General features: G+C 42.8%; 1 long non-coding RNA gene across 2 annotated transcripts; it reads right to left on the bottom strand.

Moving 5' to 3' along the window:
• Window positions 1–1,231: 1,231 nt before the first annotated feature.
• Window positions 1,232–4,397, bottom strand: LOC148876980 (uncharacterized). 2 transcript variants are annotated; one of them, XR_016105583.1, is made up of 4 exons: window positions 3,663–4,397; window positions 2,078–2,290; window positions 1,650–1,971; window positions 1,232–1,569 (listed from the first exon to the last, which is right to left on the bottom strand). It is a non-coding gene; the product is annotated as an uncharacterized LOC148876980 (long non-coding RNA). The 2 variants fall into 2 exon arrangements; XR_016105582.1 differs by lacking the exon at window positions 1,650–1,971.
• Between the last annotated feature and the right edge of the window lie 11,390 nt (window positions 4,398–15,787).

Raw genomic sequence — 15,787 nt, 5'->3', positions numbered from 1 at the left:
AAATATGATAATGGGGTCAATTAATTTTTCTCTATTTTTCCTGCAATTGATGTTGAGAGGAAAGACAAAAAGGCTTCAAGCTAATCTGCCCAGACGGCTTGCCCTCTTCTCAACAATGAAGTAATTGTTAGGAAACACGTGGAAGCAACCCAGATCACAAACATTATATGGACCCATTGCTAAAGAAGTTGAAAGGTAAAATTTCTAAGCAGGGAATGATGACGATGATTCACTGAATTTAACACGTAGAGCAGGGCTGTGGGAGTGTCAGAATGTCAGGATGACGCTTAATGCATTTATTTAAGTGTTAACTGACATCATCTTCTTTCTTCCTAGTTTCCTCTAGCGTTTGAAAAAAAAATACTAAAGTAAAGAGCGGTAAGGTTTCAAGGATAAGGATCAGAGAGAATACATGAATATGAATGAGAGAGATTCCAGTGGGTTAACAAGTCAGATTGGATACTTAGTTTAATGAAGAAATGATAAGAAAAGGGAGGTAGAAAGATGCGCATGGAATAGGGTTAGGTTGGGGTTCCCCCTCACATGCCTCGAGGAGTTGTTTATAGAAAGTAATTATCAGCTTTACTTGAGCAGGAAGACTAATTAGGATTTAATTTGTAAATTAAGGGTGTCATGTTTATACCGACACACCCCGACCCCGGTTTCCCATTTTCCATCTTTCTCTTCACATGATCAAAAGTACGTATCCAGATTTTTTTATCCCTCTGAACTATTCTGAACAAATGCCATTTTTCATCATTAATCAAATTAAATTTGGTTCTATCTGTGCCTTTGTGCTACCATCCGGTAAAGTATAGGCAGTAGGTAGTTGGTGCCTTTATGGAATTGAATAAATAAAATACTTTTTAATTTATTGTTAAGGGCCTTTATTTTTGACTTTGAGGAGAAAGTTGGTCAGGGCATTTTGGTCCTCATCGATCAAAATATTTATGTTTTTTTTTATGATTTATGTGGATTTATAGAAATTTTATTTTTTATGGGTATCTATTTCAAAGGTGAAGTAAGCTATTTTTCTAACAGGGGTAGTTTGTCAATAATTGGATGAGATAAAATTATCCTTTTTAATAATTATATTTTATGATTAAAATAGTCATTTTTTATTTATCTGAAAAATAAAAAAACATGTATAAATAGACTTAACTAATAAGTTAGATAAATATTTTTCGAAAAATATTTCACTAGCCCAAAAAGCAAGTGAGGCCTAAATAGATTGATGATTCACTAAGCCTGAATCCACGACTCTGAGCTCTTGCTTCCACCATCTCTGTTTCGTGGCTGTGGCTAGGCTCGGGACTGAGAACAAAGCTGAGTTGTCCTAGTGTCTTGGGTTAAAAGGAATTTCACAGGACTGATAAGTAGTGATCCATTATACATACACCGTAGAAATCAAACAACTGCATGCATGGAGAGATGGACTTGCCGGGGATGAGTGCTCCTCTACCGATCAAAATAGATTTCCTATGGGTCTCTTCTTCTGATTAAATTAGTTTCAATGCTCATAAGAATGTATTCACACAGTTTGTACAGTCACTTGCAGCTTTGAAATATCTGCCAGTGAAAAAAAATAGCATATAAGCACGAAAATATTTTCAATGCATGGTATAAAAGGATATGCAAACGGTGCTCACATAGAGATCGGCTTCTGTCAGGGGAAAACTATGCCCACACCGTTCTAACAGCCATTTTCACACTTGCATTGGGAATATCTCCTCATAAAATAAAGTATACAAGCATGGAGATATTCTTAATGTAAGGCAGTAAAGGGTGTTTGAACCGGCTTTGCTCTGGCTGAAACCAAACTCGCTCACACAGTTTTGTGAGTTTTGAAGCCGATCTTAACTTTGCCTGTGCTGTACATGCCACATAAACAGCATCTTTCCGTGTTTACCTCCTTCAGTTTCCCTACTAACTTATTAACCAACAACCCTAGACTTGGAGTGAGCAGAAGAGCTAGAAAGAGCATGCACGGGCTAGTGTTAAAAAAGATAATGTAGACTATTTGGATTTTTTTGTTTATCTGAAATTTTACAAACATAGTAGGGTGTTCATGATTTACCTTATTAAGGGGTGATCATGAGTCACGCCGGGCCTATGATCTGTATCCACACATCTCACCATAAGACTGGACCCAGCATGTCTGATATGTTTGGAGGGTTTTTGTTGGGAAGAGATTTGGTCTCAACAACACACTGAAGCACTAGACACTACAACAGTACAGTCACACATGAGGAATATCTCCCTTACCATGAATCCAGATTTGCTCTTAAGGCTGCATTTGGAATAATGCAAATAAGTGTGAAGGCAAATGTGTAGAGTGTAAAATGGTTCATATAAATTGTAAAGTTGAGTTAGTTATGTACTGACAAATTTACCTTCTTACCAAACAGACTTTTAGCTGTAATGGATGCAAATATGAATTTCAATAAAAATATGTTTTTTTTTAAACCCATTTTAATACAAATTTACTTATTTTTTATTGATGTACTTGTACATCTTATTATCAATGTAAATATGCATTGATTGGTCATTTGTCAATATATAAATGTAATATTGTCAAAAACAAGCAAAAGTAAACTAAAGTGCAAATTTATTCTGAACCCAGATTTACACTCTATTTGTATCATTTCCAAACGCAGCCTTAGAGAGTGCTTTTAACACTAATGTTGCAGCCGTGCATTGATAACATCTCCTATCTCATGGGCTGTGAGATTTGTGTGAGCCCAGAGTAACTTGCTTTAAAGAGCAAATCTGGGCTCCCTTTGACATCCTGTTAACCTTTTCTCCTTTTGTGAAACAGTTTATTTTTTAAAGATAAAATCCTAATATGCGCAAGGATGCGCTATTTTTTTTTACTTTAATTCCGCATTTCAATAACCCTTAAATTACGGCATGATTTACGCCACAATGAAGGTGAGTCGTTTAAGCTATCAACAATTGGAGCGTACGGTAAAATCATAATTAATCTAACATACCATATTACCATTTATCCCCCTAAATCATTTACAAATTGTGACTCTGCTAACTGCTAATAAGACATCCCATGTGAATATCTCCTAATAAATAAAAGGGAAAATCTGATGCAGGAAAAATATGGTATTGAAAAAAGTTTTAATCAAACAAAATCTACCTATAAATTTTGATAAATAACACAGTATTTGTTACTACTTTTAAGATTTCAATTTATTAGTCAATTATTTTTTAGATATCATAACTTTTTCATTTCATAGTGGAAATGTTTCCCAATTCCCATGATGCATGGCTACAAAAGTCTGTTAACACGTGTGAGTAGAGTTTTGTGAGGATTGAATTTATATTTCTCGATCCAATTTAGATCTATCCTTACAGCTACAAGTGGCTGTGAAAATAGTGTAATAACTAAATCTGATTCAGATCGCCTTAAAAGAAAAAGAAAATAGAAAGCATGATTAGAGGCTTTGAGATTTATATTGGGTTCTCTATTTAGGGTTCAAAATGTTGTAATGTGTCAGCATGTGTCATACAATATGTTTTTTAGAGTGGTTAAAATGCTAAATGCTAAAAGTTAGAACTGATTATTTGGTTTAAACAGTAATATTTATTTTTATATACGTATACAAAGTCTTAATGCTTAGAAGTTAGAACCATGGATTGATGTAACTGACCCCATATATATTTGGAGCTCGAGTGCAGTGAACTTGTTGATTCATGGAGAGCATGTACCCGCCAATAGAATGTGTATACGTCGCCCTCTTTGAAGAAGTCACTCTCGTTAATGTTAAGCAGGTGAATCCGGTCCAGTCGGTCGGAAAAAGAGAAAACAAATCAAAGAGTTCCCTTTAGATTGATCTCTTTCCTTTGACAGGGGTGTTGGTGTTGGGGAATAAACCACACTTTCAACAAGATCCAAAACAAAGCCATCGCTTAACAAAATCACAGGGTAATTAGTAATTACCAGATGAACACCTTTCATTTCCACTCACATCTCCTCTCATATTGAATTGATTCTCCACGAGTTTTATTAGAAGCATGTTTGGGCTAGTAGTATTTCATTGCAATTTCAATATCTCGCCTTCCGGTGGTGGGAGGATAATATGGAGGCACAAACTCTCCTATACTCTTTTGCTATTGATTGGGATGTACAGACTCACCTTCGATCCATTTGGAGATTACGGTATCGCCGGTTTGGGAACCATTCAAAACGAACAAAATAAGAAGAAGCACTGAGTTCACAGGGAAGGAGAAGAATAAGAGAAGAGAAAGGAGGAGGAGGAGGAGGAAGAAGAAGAAGAAGAAGAGGGGATTATCGTCGATCGTCAATAGATCCCTTGTCATCGGACATCAGTTGTTGGTTGCTGGTGGTCTGAGGCCTTAGGGCATTGGTTAGGGTTTGGATGAGTGCGGGTGGGAAGAGAGTTTGAGAGAAAATCATTATTTTAAAGCTCCAAATGGGGTTTTTCTTGTTTTTTGTCTTTTAGTGGCCGGTTCAACTAGCAACTTAACTGATAACCTTGCAGTCCTGTTAACTTTGTGTTAAGACCCATTGAGCGATGTGCACACCTCCTATTCGAGGATACACGCTCCTTGTGAATTGACCGACTGGATTCAAGCTCATATATTTAGGAGTTAGGACAAGGATTGGATGATGATGATGATGATGTTTTTAAAAGCAATGGGCTGGAGACAATTTTTTTTCTAATGCACTGGCCGTCATTTTGGCTTTTAAATCTGTTGATCGATATAAGACCAATTCTAAATCATTCTTAGATGTTTTGTTAGTCCTTAACTTGTGATTTCAAGAGAATGGTTCCTGATTTAGCATATATAGACCAATTTTGGGTTGGATCTTCTTGTCGCACGAATTAGTCGGGGGCAACAAGGTAAATTTATTCTCCAAGTTCCGAAAGTAGGTCAAAGGCTTCGAGGTCTTGGAAGAAGTGGTAAGCCGAGGCCAAAGACTGTATGCTGAGGCGAGGTGTTCTTTCTAAGTACAATAGAAGCCAAGGACTGTAGGTCGTCGCCTCGGTGGCGAGGTTCCTAGAGATCCAAGGCACTGCAAAACAAAAAGTGTCAGAGGCCTAGGGTGGAGACCCGAGGAGGAGGCTCCGACGCTCAAGTTAGTACAAGGTGTAAGGTAGGAGGAGGTGCAGATGAAGTCTCAGTGGTAGTCCTCGGATGCACTAGGTCCCCAAGAATAAATGCTAAGAAAGCAAGGTAGGTGCAGAAAGTAAATGAGAGAGCTATGTCAGAATCCTAAGTTCTGAACCCCCCCCCCCCCCCGTTAAGGGAGAGTTACCTCTTATTTATACTTGAGCAGGCTAAAGGTAGGTGAAGATGAACGCACCAGATGAGGGTCGTACGAGGTCAGGCGGTAGGCCCTGGTGGGTATGTCTAACTGCCCTGCGGTTGGCTCTGTACGAAGGCAGCAGGGCTTCCTCGCTACTGTGGCTGGTGTAGTGAGACATTAGTGGTTTGGGCCTGGCTAGCCCACATCATTTACCCCCCACTCCCAAGGCCGAGGTGAGGCCTTGGCTTCGGCTGGTAATGAAGGTAATAGTTGAGGTAAGGTCTCAACTTCGGTTGTCGGGAGTAGCAATCACTATGCCTTCGGATTCGTCAACCGAGGGGTGTCCTGTAGTGGCGTCGCTTTCACTATGTGTCAGTTTGGAGGCGCATGTGGTGCGGATGCCTCGGCTTAGTGGAGATGTCTCGTATCACGCATGGTCAGGTCGCGTCAGGGACCGTGCAGAAGATGGTCACTCCGGTATGCGCGCATTTGCTGGGTTGAGTGGTCCACTCGGTAGTTCGCGATGAGCAGGCCAGTAGTTTGCCCAGCAGGCCACGGCGGGCGAGCCTCGCGGTCCACCCGTCATCGTTTCATCTTCCGAGGGCATGTGCTAAATGGTGCGGTAGAACTAGTTTGCAAAAGTGGAGGGTTCCCGTGACCATTAGATCCGTGGTGATCTGAACCGTTGCTTGGGCATCATTTCACCTTCCGAGGATGGGCATTGGGTGGCGCATTGTAGTTGGATGGTGGAAGCGGAGGTGCCACAGCCGTCATATTCAGTGAGATCTAGGCCGTCCATTCTCCTTTAAATAGGGGCCCTCGTGGGGACTTTCCCCTTCATTTGAACTTAAACACCCTTGCTATCAAGTGAACTCAGCTCCCCAGCTCTCAATCCTTTAGGACTTTCCTAGCTTCTCCGTCCTTCAGGACATCTCGTTTTCACCTCCTTAGGTAATCAACTATGTCATTCTCAGACTCCGACCCGAATGCCATGAACTCCTAAACACCTCGGGAGGGAGCTCCCCCGAAACCCCATCTCCTCTATCTTCCCTAGGTTCCTTAGCTGCAGCCCCCCTTTGGTGGGAGGTGTCCTATTGAGGGAAAGGTTTGCCTCAGGGGGTGCTGAGTGCTGCCACCGGGGTAATAACTCTCCCCATGAAAGCGCCATGTCGGCGTCACCGAGGGAGCCTGAAGGGTCTCCTCTCTCCAAGGAGGATGTTGTGCAAGTCATTGTCAGATCGGTGGGAGGGAGTGTTGCCCAAAGGGCGGCTGATGATGGTGTTCCGCATTTAGAGTTTGACAACCCCTTGGACGTGGGCCAGTCAAATACCTGACAAGGAGGTTCCACATACTTCGGTCTTATGACCTGAGGGTCCCCAATGTGGGCGATCGGCCGTGGACCCCCGAGGAGGGGGAAATTTGTGTCTACCAGCATTTTTTCAAGTCTAGCCTTAGGTTTCCCCACCCTTCTTTAATCTCTGAGTTGCTGGAGTGGTACGGTATCACTATCAGTGCCATGTTCGCACCAAGGAAGCACACTTCCGAGGCCAGCATGTATTACTTTGACCCTCAGAGGGGGAAGCCGGTGCATAACCCCTCGTCCATCCATGGGTGGAAGGACAAATTCTTCTACGTCTCCTTTTCCGAGGGCTGGCGGTTCAGGTCTGACTAGGGGAAGGCATGCGTAATCGTCGAGAGATGTCCCTCACTGCTTCGAGACGAAGAGGCTACAGTTGTAGCTCATCTACTAGTGATGGGGGCATTCCAGTGAAGCCGTTGGTGGAAGAGGAGGTTCCCCTAGTCTTCGCTGGGATTAGTCCTGCCCCCCTCGGTAGGAGAGATTTTGTGGTTACTTAGCACGTCTTCCACGTTTTTGCTTTAGTATACTGATTGTTTTCTTTTGCTTTTCCACAGAAGCGCCCATGGACACCAAGCAACGTATGCTCTAGAAGGCCCGGGCAAAGCAAGCCAGGAAGAAAGCCAGACGACAGACACCGAAGCGGATCGGCGATGAAGTTGCCCCCTGTCCCGACTAAGGGGGGAAATCTGCAGGCCCCTCCTAAGGGGAACAACCGATGATGGCACCCTAGGAGGTCACGGGTGGGTCGGAAGAGGGCTGCCGTAGATACGCCAAGGGAGGAGCCCCCACGGAAGGTGGCCAACACAAAGCAACAAACCGAGAAGGTGGTGCGGAGGTCCACGTCGGGGGAGCTCCCATCTGGGCTTTCATCAGCTCCTCCATCTATACAGGGGCTCTCCGAGAGAGCCAAAGGGGATGGGAAGATATTCCACCCGCAGTGGCAGCTCCGAGAAGGGAACTCCATCCAGGATGAGGGGGTCTGCCAGGAGCTGGTGAGCGGGGCCATCCTGCCAAGGGATTGCTACCGCTTATTGTAGAGTGACCCCAAGGCCATCTACGATGAGGGCCTATACCACTTGGCCAAGGTAAGATGCTCTTTGGTTTTGTATTTCCTTCTCTCCCTACCTTTTCATTTGCTAATTGGTTTTGTTGCAAACTTGTCTGCATTTTCTCAATTTGGGGGACCGAACAAGGCCGGCCATGTCTCTCATTGACAAGGTGGAGAAGGAGAAGAAGTCCACCAAGGAGAAACTCCAAAAGGAATGGGAGAAGTTCTAGAAGGCAGCTGCCACCACCGAGGACAAGTACCAGAAGTTTCGAAGGGCATTCCTAGGTGAGCAATCAGTTCAGGAGCGCCTCAAGATTCAACTGGAGAAGGCTGTCGAGGCAGAGAAGAAGGCTGATGAGGCCATGGCGTCGGTAGAGCAGTCAAAGAAAGTAGCAGCCGAGGTGGTGGAGGTGTACAAGAAGTCCTCCAATTACCTGGACGTGCTGGCGGAGTACGCTTCGTCCTCCTACCTCAACGGCATCGAAGACACAAAGAAGGTTGTCTGACTGTGATGTCGGATTTTGACATCGAGGGGCTACAGGTGATCCCCGACGCTCCAAACAAAGCCCAACCTGCCGATGACTCCATTCCTCCTCCTACTAATGGCGAGGCTTAGGCATAGATTCCCCCTCCCCTTTTTTTCTGATTACTATATTGTTGCATTTTTGTTTTTGTTTTGTTTTTTTTAGTTGTTTTTTTTAAATGTATATATGCTTGGCCTACGAGGACTTAACAAACTTTTTGTAAAGGCAATACAAAAAATTAAATGATGAATGAAGCCATTTTTTGTATTCACTGTGCTTTGTGTATGTTATCTTTCTTCTTTCTCTTCTTTATTCTTTATTCTTTTTTCCGTTTTCTTCTTCTTCGAGAGGTCCTTGCCCCTTCGAACAATCGGTACCATAACACACAAAGCACACATGGTTCACTCATAGTGTATGTTTATTTGCATGCTTGTTTCAAGTAATTGGGGTATTGGGAGCCGAGGTGAGGCCACACGTCCGAAGTGGGGCTCATCCGGCTCCCGAATTCCTTAAGTGTCAACTTAGGCAAGGCTGAAGGGACCTGGCACTGTGACCGAGGTCATTGGATGAGGTACTTGGGGATCTAAGAGCTGAGGTGGAGTAGCACCATCGAGGTGCAGTTCACCAGGCCTGTTTTCTTACCAAGTGTTTCCTCAGGGGAGGCCGAGGCCTCCCATCGGAAAAGTTGAGGGCTCAATCTCATTATTTTTGTTGCGCTAAATATGGGTAACCGAGGGGGTCACAACACTCCGAGGTGACAAGGTGTGTAGAGGCATCTTTCGCCCTAGCGTGCCAAGGGGCTCATCCTAGGGTACGGGTCTTTTGGGACTTAGGACAAATTCATTCAATCATTTGAGGCAAGAGGAACTTTTTGCTTCATTCATTCATCACTTACCCATAGGCAACTACATTCATTGAAAATACACTCGGATGTTCTCCAAGTTCCTTGTCCGGGGGACGTGTCTTCCATCCAAATGTTCCATGTGGAAAGTGTCGGGGCTGAGGACTCGCTTGATCCTGTAGGGGCTTTCCCAGTTGGGACCCAACTTTCCTACTCTGGGTTCGAGGACCATGACTTTTCTAAGGATGAGGTCTCCCTCTCGGAAGCATCTCTCCTTTACTTTTGAGTTGTAGTAATAGGCCATGCATTGCAGGTAGGCAGTTACCCTGATCTTCGCCTGCTCAAGGGCTTCCTCCAGAAGATCCAGGTTGGCTCTAAGGGCTTCGTTGTTTTCTGCTTCATTGTAGGCCTCGACTCGAAGCGTCGGTTGGCCGGTCCCTACTGGTATTACGGCTTTGGTACCGTAGGTCAGGCCGAAGGGAGTTTCTCCCGTGGTCGTCTAAAGTGTGGTTCGGTATGCCTAGAGTACGATGTTCAGTTCATTGGCCCATAGTCCTGTAGCTCAGTCTAGCCTTGTTTTTAGTCCGTGTAGGATGGTTTTGTTGGTGATCTCGGCTAGGCTGTTTGTATGGGGGTAGCCCACCGAGGTGTATTGTTGTTTGATGCTGAGGGAGGCACACCATTCTCGGAATTTGGTGTCATCGAACTGCTTCCTATTGTCGGTAACTAGAATGTGGGGGAGGTTGAAGTGACAGATGTTTTTCCAGAAGAAGTTCTGGATTACTCGAGCTGTGATAGTGGCTAAGGGCTCAACTTTGATCCACTTCGTGAAGTAGTCCACAGCGACGACGAGGTACTTCCTGCCCCCAGTCGCTTGTGGGAAAGGGTCAAGGAAGTCCATTCCCCACTTAACGAAGGGCCAAGGGCTGAGAGAGTTGCCGCAAGCTGATAGCATGTGTTGGCGTGCCTCTAGCATTGATCACATCTTCACAAAAGTTCGGTTGTGTCTTTGTGAAGTGTTGGCCAAAAATACCACTGTCTCAAAGTCTTTTGGGTGAGGGCCCTACCACCGAGGTGGTTTTCGTAGATGCCTTCATGAATTTCCCTGAGTACGTACTCCCTTTCGTCAGGGCGAAGGCAACGGAGGTAGGGCAGGGTGAAGGATCTTCTATACAACTTTCCTTCAAGCAATGTATAGTGGGCTGCCTGACGTCAGAGCCATCTAGTCTCGTTCCTATCATCGGGCAGCTATTTTGTAAGGAGGAAGTTGATGACGGGGTCCATCCATGATGTCTCGGTCACTATCGGTAGTACTTGAGCTTCTTCAATGGTCGGCCAAGATAGCTTCTCCACGTGAACAGTACAACCAAGGACCGTGCCTGAGGTGCTTTCCAGCTTCGACAGGGCATCGGCCCTCATGTTTTCAACTCGTGGGACTTGATGCAGGGTAAAGTGCCAAAAATAGTGGGCTAGTTCTTGGACTTTGGCAAGGTACTTGGACATGTTTTGTTCTCTGGCTTCATACTCGCCATTCACCTGGTTGACCACCATTTTGAGAGTCGCTGAAGGCTTCAATATATGATGAGCCGAGGTCCTTGGCCAGTTGCAGTTCGGTGAGGAGGGCCTCATACTCGGCTTCATTCTTGGATGTTGGGAAGTCGAACTTTAGCGCATATTCGATGGTTGAATCATCCGGGGTGAAGGGGGCAAATGATGTGGGCTAGCTAGGCCCAGCCCATTACGGGCTGGGAGGCCCATCCCACTAATGCATGACAGCGCCATCCACAATAGAGGGGAAGCCCTATTGCCTTCCTACAGAGCCAACTGCAAGGCGGTTAGACGTACCTGCACTGCTACTTGACCTTGTACAACCCTCATCTGGTGCATTCATCTTCACCTACCTCCAGCCCGCTCAAGTATAAATAAGAGGTAACTCTCCCTTAATGGGGGATCCCGAACTTAGGTTTCTAACACAGATCTCTCGTTTACTTTCCACACCTACCTTGCTTTCTTAGCATTTATCCTCGGGGACTCGGTGTATTTGAGGACTACCACCGAGACCTTGTCTACACCTCCTCCTACCTTACACCTTGTACTAACTTGAGCGTCGGAGCCTTCGCCTCGGGTCTCCACTCGAGGCCTCTAACACTTCTTGTTTTGCAATACCTTGGATCTCCAGGAACCTCGCCACCGAGATGTAGCCTACAGTCCTCAGCTTCTACTATACTTAGAAAGAACACCTCACCTCAGCCTACCTTCGAAACTTAGAGAGCGAATTTACCTCATTGCCACTGGCTAATTCGTGCGGCAACAGATCTCATCCAAATCAAAATCAAAATCAATTTAGACAAATTGAACGAATCAATAAGACATTGAATTGGACTAGTCCAAACTTAATGCTCTAAAATATTTATTGAATTATATTGGACCCGACCCATTTGTAATGGATCTATATTAGATTGGGTCGGATTGAGCCAATTACCAGCCCATTGATAAAAGACAAGAATACATGTGTTAATAGACCAGGCTTAGGTTAAAATCAATTTGAAGATATTATAAAGCCCACACATTGAATTGGAACGGTTCCCTTAACAGTTGGTTGGGGAAGGAATTCTCACTGTTCGGCTTGAATTCAATGATTTTACAGAATGTAGTACAGTTTGGAATCCCATTGTCGTATTACTGAGTGCCCTTAGGTCCGTAGGGCACGCACTCACACGCAAAGGTTGTATTGTGTCTTGTTCACATTCAAAAGGGCATGCAACCAAAACGTACTTTCATGGTGAATGCTAGCCCAAGCCTCTAATTTGGGTTTTGGATCATGACAACCTAGACCGAGAGGCTAAGATTTCTAAGGGTGGACTGAACAGTAAAAAACCCTTCTTCTTTTATTAGGATTTATGCTTCGATTCCGGAACTGTCGTATCCGCTCCTCACACAGGGCGCTTCATACCGACCTCACATGCACATTCTACCATACATTGGAACATCTCTCATATTTATAAGTTATTATTCATAGGAGATGTTCCCAATGCACGGTGGATGTGCCTGTGAGGCACCCAGGAGCAGGTCCTGTTCCCTGCTCCTCACAGAGTGTACATCACACTAATTTTGAAGTCTATCTTGGCCACACAATTGGGAACATCTCCTGGTGTTTATTATTCATGGGAAATTGTTTCTAATATAGGGTGGGATGTGGCTGTGAGGTCGGTGTGAGGCGCACTAGGAATCTACTGCCAAAAGAACACTACCAATCCAATTCCAACTTTCCACTACAGCCAGGGGTGATCATGGGTCGAGTTGGGCTGAGCTTTGCACTTATGTTAAGGGCTATAGCTTATGCCCAGGCCTGATTTTGGGCCAATGTCTTTCATATATATAAAACATTACATATCTATAATATTTTATATTAAATGGCATAGCATGCATATAAACTTATTTTATACATTATATAATATAAAATATTATATATAATATAAAGGCCCATTTGGTGCATTTTTCCATGCGGTCTTTCGGTTGTTTACAAGCTGGGAAGACCAATTTTTGGTCTATTCCCATTTGGACCATGCAAGATCTAGCCGCCAAAAGACAGTGCGCCAAAAAGACATGAGAAGCCCATTTTGGGAAGCTTCATTTGAAGCTTCTCGCGTCTTGCGTTTTAATCTCACACGGAAAGATGCGGGCAGAGGCACGAAAAGACATGCATCTGCCAAGATATCTTCAGGCTGCCCAAATCTTATGTCAAAAGCTCAATGTGTCTTTTGACTGTCAGAGCTACAAGAAGATCTTCTCAAAAAGACATGCCAAAACAAGCCCTAAGCTGTACATGTCATGCTATAATATTTATATATATAATACATAATATAATGTAAAATTACTTGTATACATATGTCTACATTATATACAAAATGTGTAAGTTTAAATATATGTGGGCCAGCCCAGGCATGAAGTATTAAGCCCAAGCCTAGCCCTAAAATTTGCGGGCCTGATATGGGCCCGGGCCCAAGCTAGGCCTAAATACAAAACCTAGGTCCAAGCCCAAAATTTTTGAGCCGAGATGAAATGATCACCCCTAACTTCAACCTCACATTGAGATTTGAGAACATCTCCTTTATCATCCATGGGAGAAGTTCTCCATGTATAGCTATAATGGTCAATTGGAACGTTGTTGACACTTGATCGTGTGGGTGGAAAGTGACAACTTGGGATCTTCTATCAACAAAACATGTGTTCCAACCCTTTACCAACATCTAACACCACACATCTCACTAAGAGTGAGAAAGAAAAACAGAAAAAGTTAATTGAAACTAAATCGAAAATTTGGATAACTGAACTAGTGTGTTTGATTTTGGTTCGGTATTTTTAAAAAGTCGAAGGTACTAGTCTGGTTTCGGTTAATCAATATAGAAAACATGTAGTTAACCCAACTGACCGGTATACATATAATTCTATATATTTTAGGCATATTTATGTATATTATACATATTATATATATTCTATATTATAAATTAATAAATATGCATTATATATAAATATATATTTATAATATATAATATATTATTTAAAATACACTATTTTTAGATATATTTCTGATTTTTTATTATATATTTATATTTTTTTTATAATATATATTATAAATATTAAAAAACTAAAAAAATGATGAATCGAACCAATGGTTAAGCGAACCGGTCAATCGGTTAACCAATTGGCTTTGGTTTGGTTTTGGTTACCGGCTTTCCAAAAATCGTTGATACTAGTTCGGTTCCAAGAATAAGCCATCGAGCTGTAAACTTTAGCATCCTCTAAAGTTTTTGACCATTGCTGAAAACCTCCCCTGAAGTTTGGTAATTGCAATCACCTCCCCTGAACTTTAACATAGTTCCAAGTAGAACCTTTCTCTTATAGTCCTCTAACAAGAGATCAAATCAGCCCCCCCACAAGATTGCACCCCACAACATCTCACAGCATACCCCCGCCGTATATTGGGAACATCTCCCCACGATAATACTAGAAACGATGGTGTCATCATCATGTTCCCAATACATGGTGGGGATGTGTTGTGGGATGTTGTGGGGGGTAATCTTATGGGGGCTGATTTGAACTCTTCTAACAAGAGTCATGAAAATATCCAAAATAACCATGTACTTTGACTAAAATGTTTACTTTCCAGGTTTTCCCTTCATATCAATCACTACCACAAACCCTTCCAATCTTTTCATAATTTGATTTATTTTATAAACTTTCTAGGTTTTCCCTTCATATAAATTTTCCCTTACTGTTTCTGAAAATTGATATCGCCATCAAGTGCTAATGGAAAGAAACAAAATATTGATTTTACCCTTTACTATTCCTCAAATTTCAAAATAAAACCCAACTGATGAGACAATGATGTTTCAGAGACAGATCGAATTTGCCCTTCGTTCATCCCACCAGGAAGACCCCTTGAGGTGCACCCAGATATGCTGATCTGGTCACCAAGTTTGCAAAAGAGTGAAGAGCCAAAAGAAAAAAAGATTTGTACCTCTCTAGAGATATCATACATGAGGGGGGAAAATATAAAAAATGATTGAAGCAATGATGGAGCTAAATCTGAATCTACTTGAAGAAATTGGTTTCAAGTGCTTGTTTCGGTTATCCTACAAGGCACACCGAGTTGCCACAAGAATCTGTTGGCGATGGTGGGAGTTGTTTGAGAGCAAGGGAGACCGGAATGCTTGACAATTGATGCCCACCTGCCTATAAAGAAGCACCTACCTCCCTCAATTCGGACCTTAAGCTAAGTTTGAAAAGTGTACAAATGCAAATATGTACAGTGCAAATACATATAAAATAATACAAAGTACAAGGTTTTGCACTCTACATATTTGTATTTGTACTCCTTCCAAACCGAGTCTTAACAAATTGTTTTAATTGCGAGTGATAAACAACTTGTCTTCATATATTACATAAAAAAATCACATTTAGGCCTCATTCGTTTACCACTATCTTACTTATCTAGGTAAATTCACATACCTAGGTAAGTGTTTTCTATGTAAAATTTACCCAAGTAAGGTTATATATTTGCCCATGTTCTTTTTGTTGAAATTTACCTAGGTAAATGAGGCACTCTAACTTACTTACCCATGTTCTTTCGTCTCACCAACTTTCTTGGGTAAGAGGCCCATTTTTTAAACTATTGCCAACACTACCCTTGTATCTCTCCTAAATTCTCTTTGTTGATTGCATAGAAGGGAGAGAGAGAGAGAGGAGGAGGCCAGGGAGGGGGCTGGGAAGAATGAAGGTGTCTGATGCTTCAACAAGTGAATCTCTGCTGGTCGGAGGAGGAGGAGATATGGTAGAAGGGACGGTGGATTATAAAGGTCATCGGGTTAGCAGATCCAAGACCGGCGGTTGGAGATCTGCACCGTTCATTATGTGTGAGTTCTTTTTTTAATTAATTTTCTTTCTTGGTTTGCTTAGTTGATTCTTTAGTCTTTGAAGTTTTAAGATTTGGAAGATGGACCGCAAGAGTGGACTTAGTGATGGACTGATATGTTTATTACAGGGGAATAAGAAGACTTACTGATAGACTTAGTAGAAGCCTCTTTCACGAATTGCAAAAGATTGATTTAGTAGACTGATTTGTGATTTGAAAACTATAGAGGTATGGGATTCTCTCTGGCGGTGGATGTTCTTCCTGAATAGAAGGTTTGAGGAAGAAGCTAATGTTTGCCCTAGTGAATATAACTTC

The sequence above is a fragment of the Nelumbo lutea genome, chromosome 1, assembly GCF_056320005.1.
Source record: "Nelumbo lutea isolate HS-2025 chromosome 1, American lotus-T2T, whole genome shotgun sequence".
In the NCBI taxonomy this organism is placed as follows: Eukaryota; Viridiplantae; Streptophyta; class Magnoliopsida; order Proteales; family Nelumbonaceae; genus Nelumbo; species Nelumbo lutea.
The sequence above is the reverse complement of the archived record's forward strand: the minus strand, read 5'-3'. Positions and strand labels throughout refer to the sequence as shown.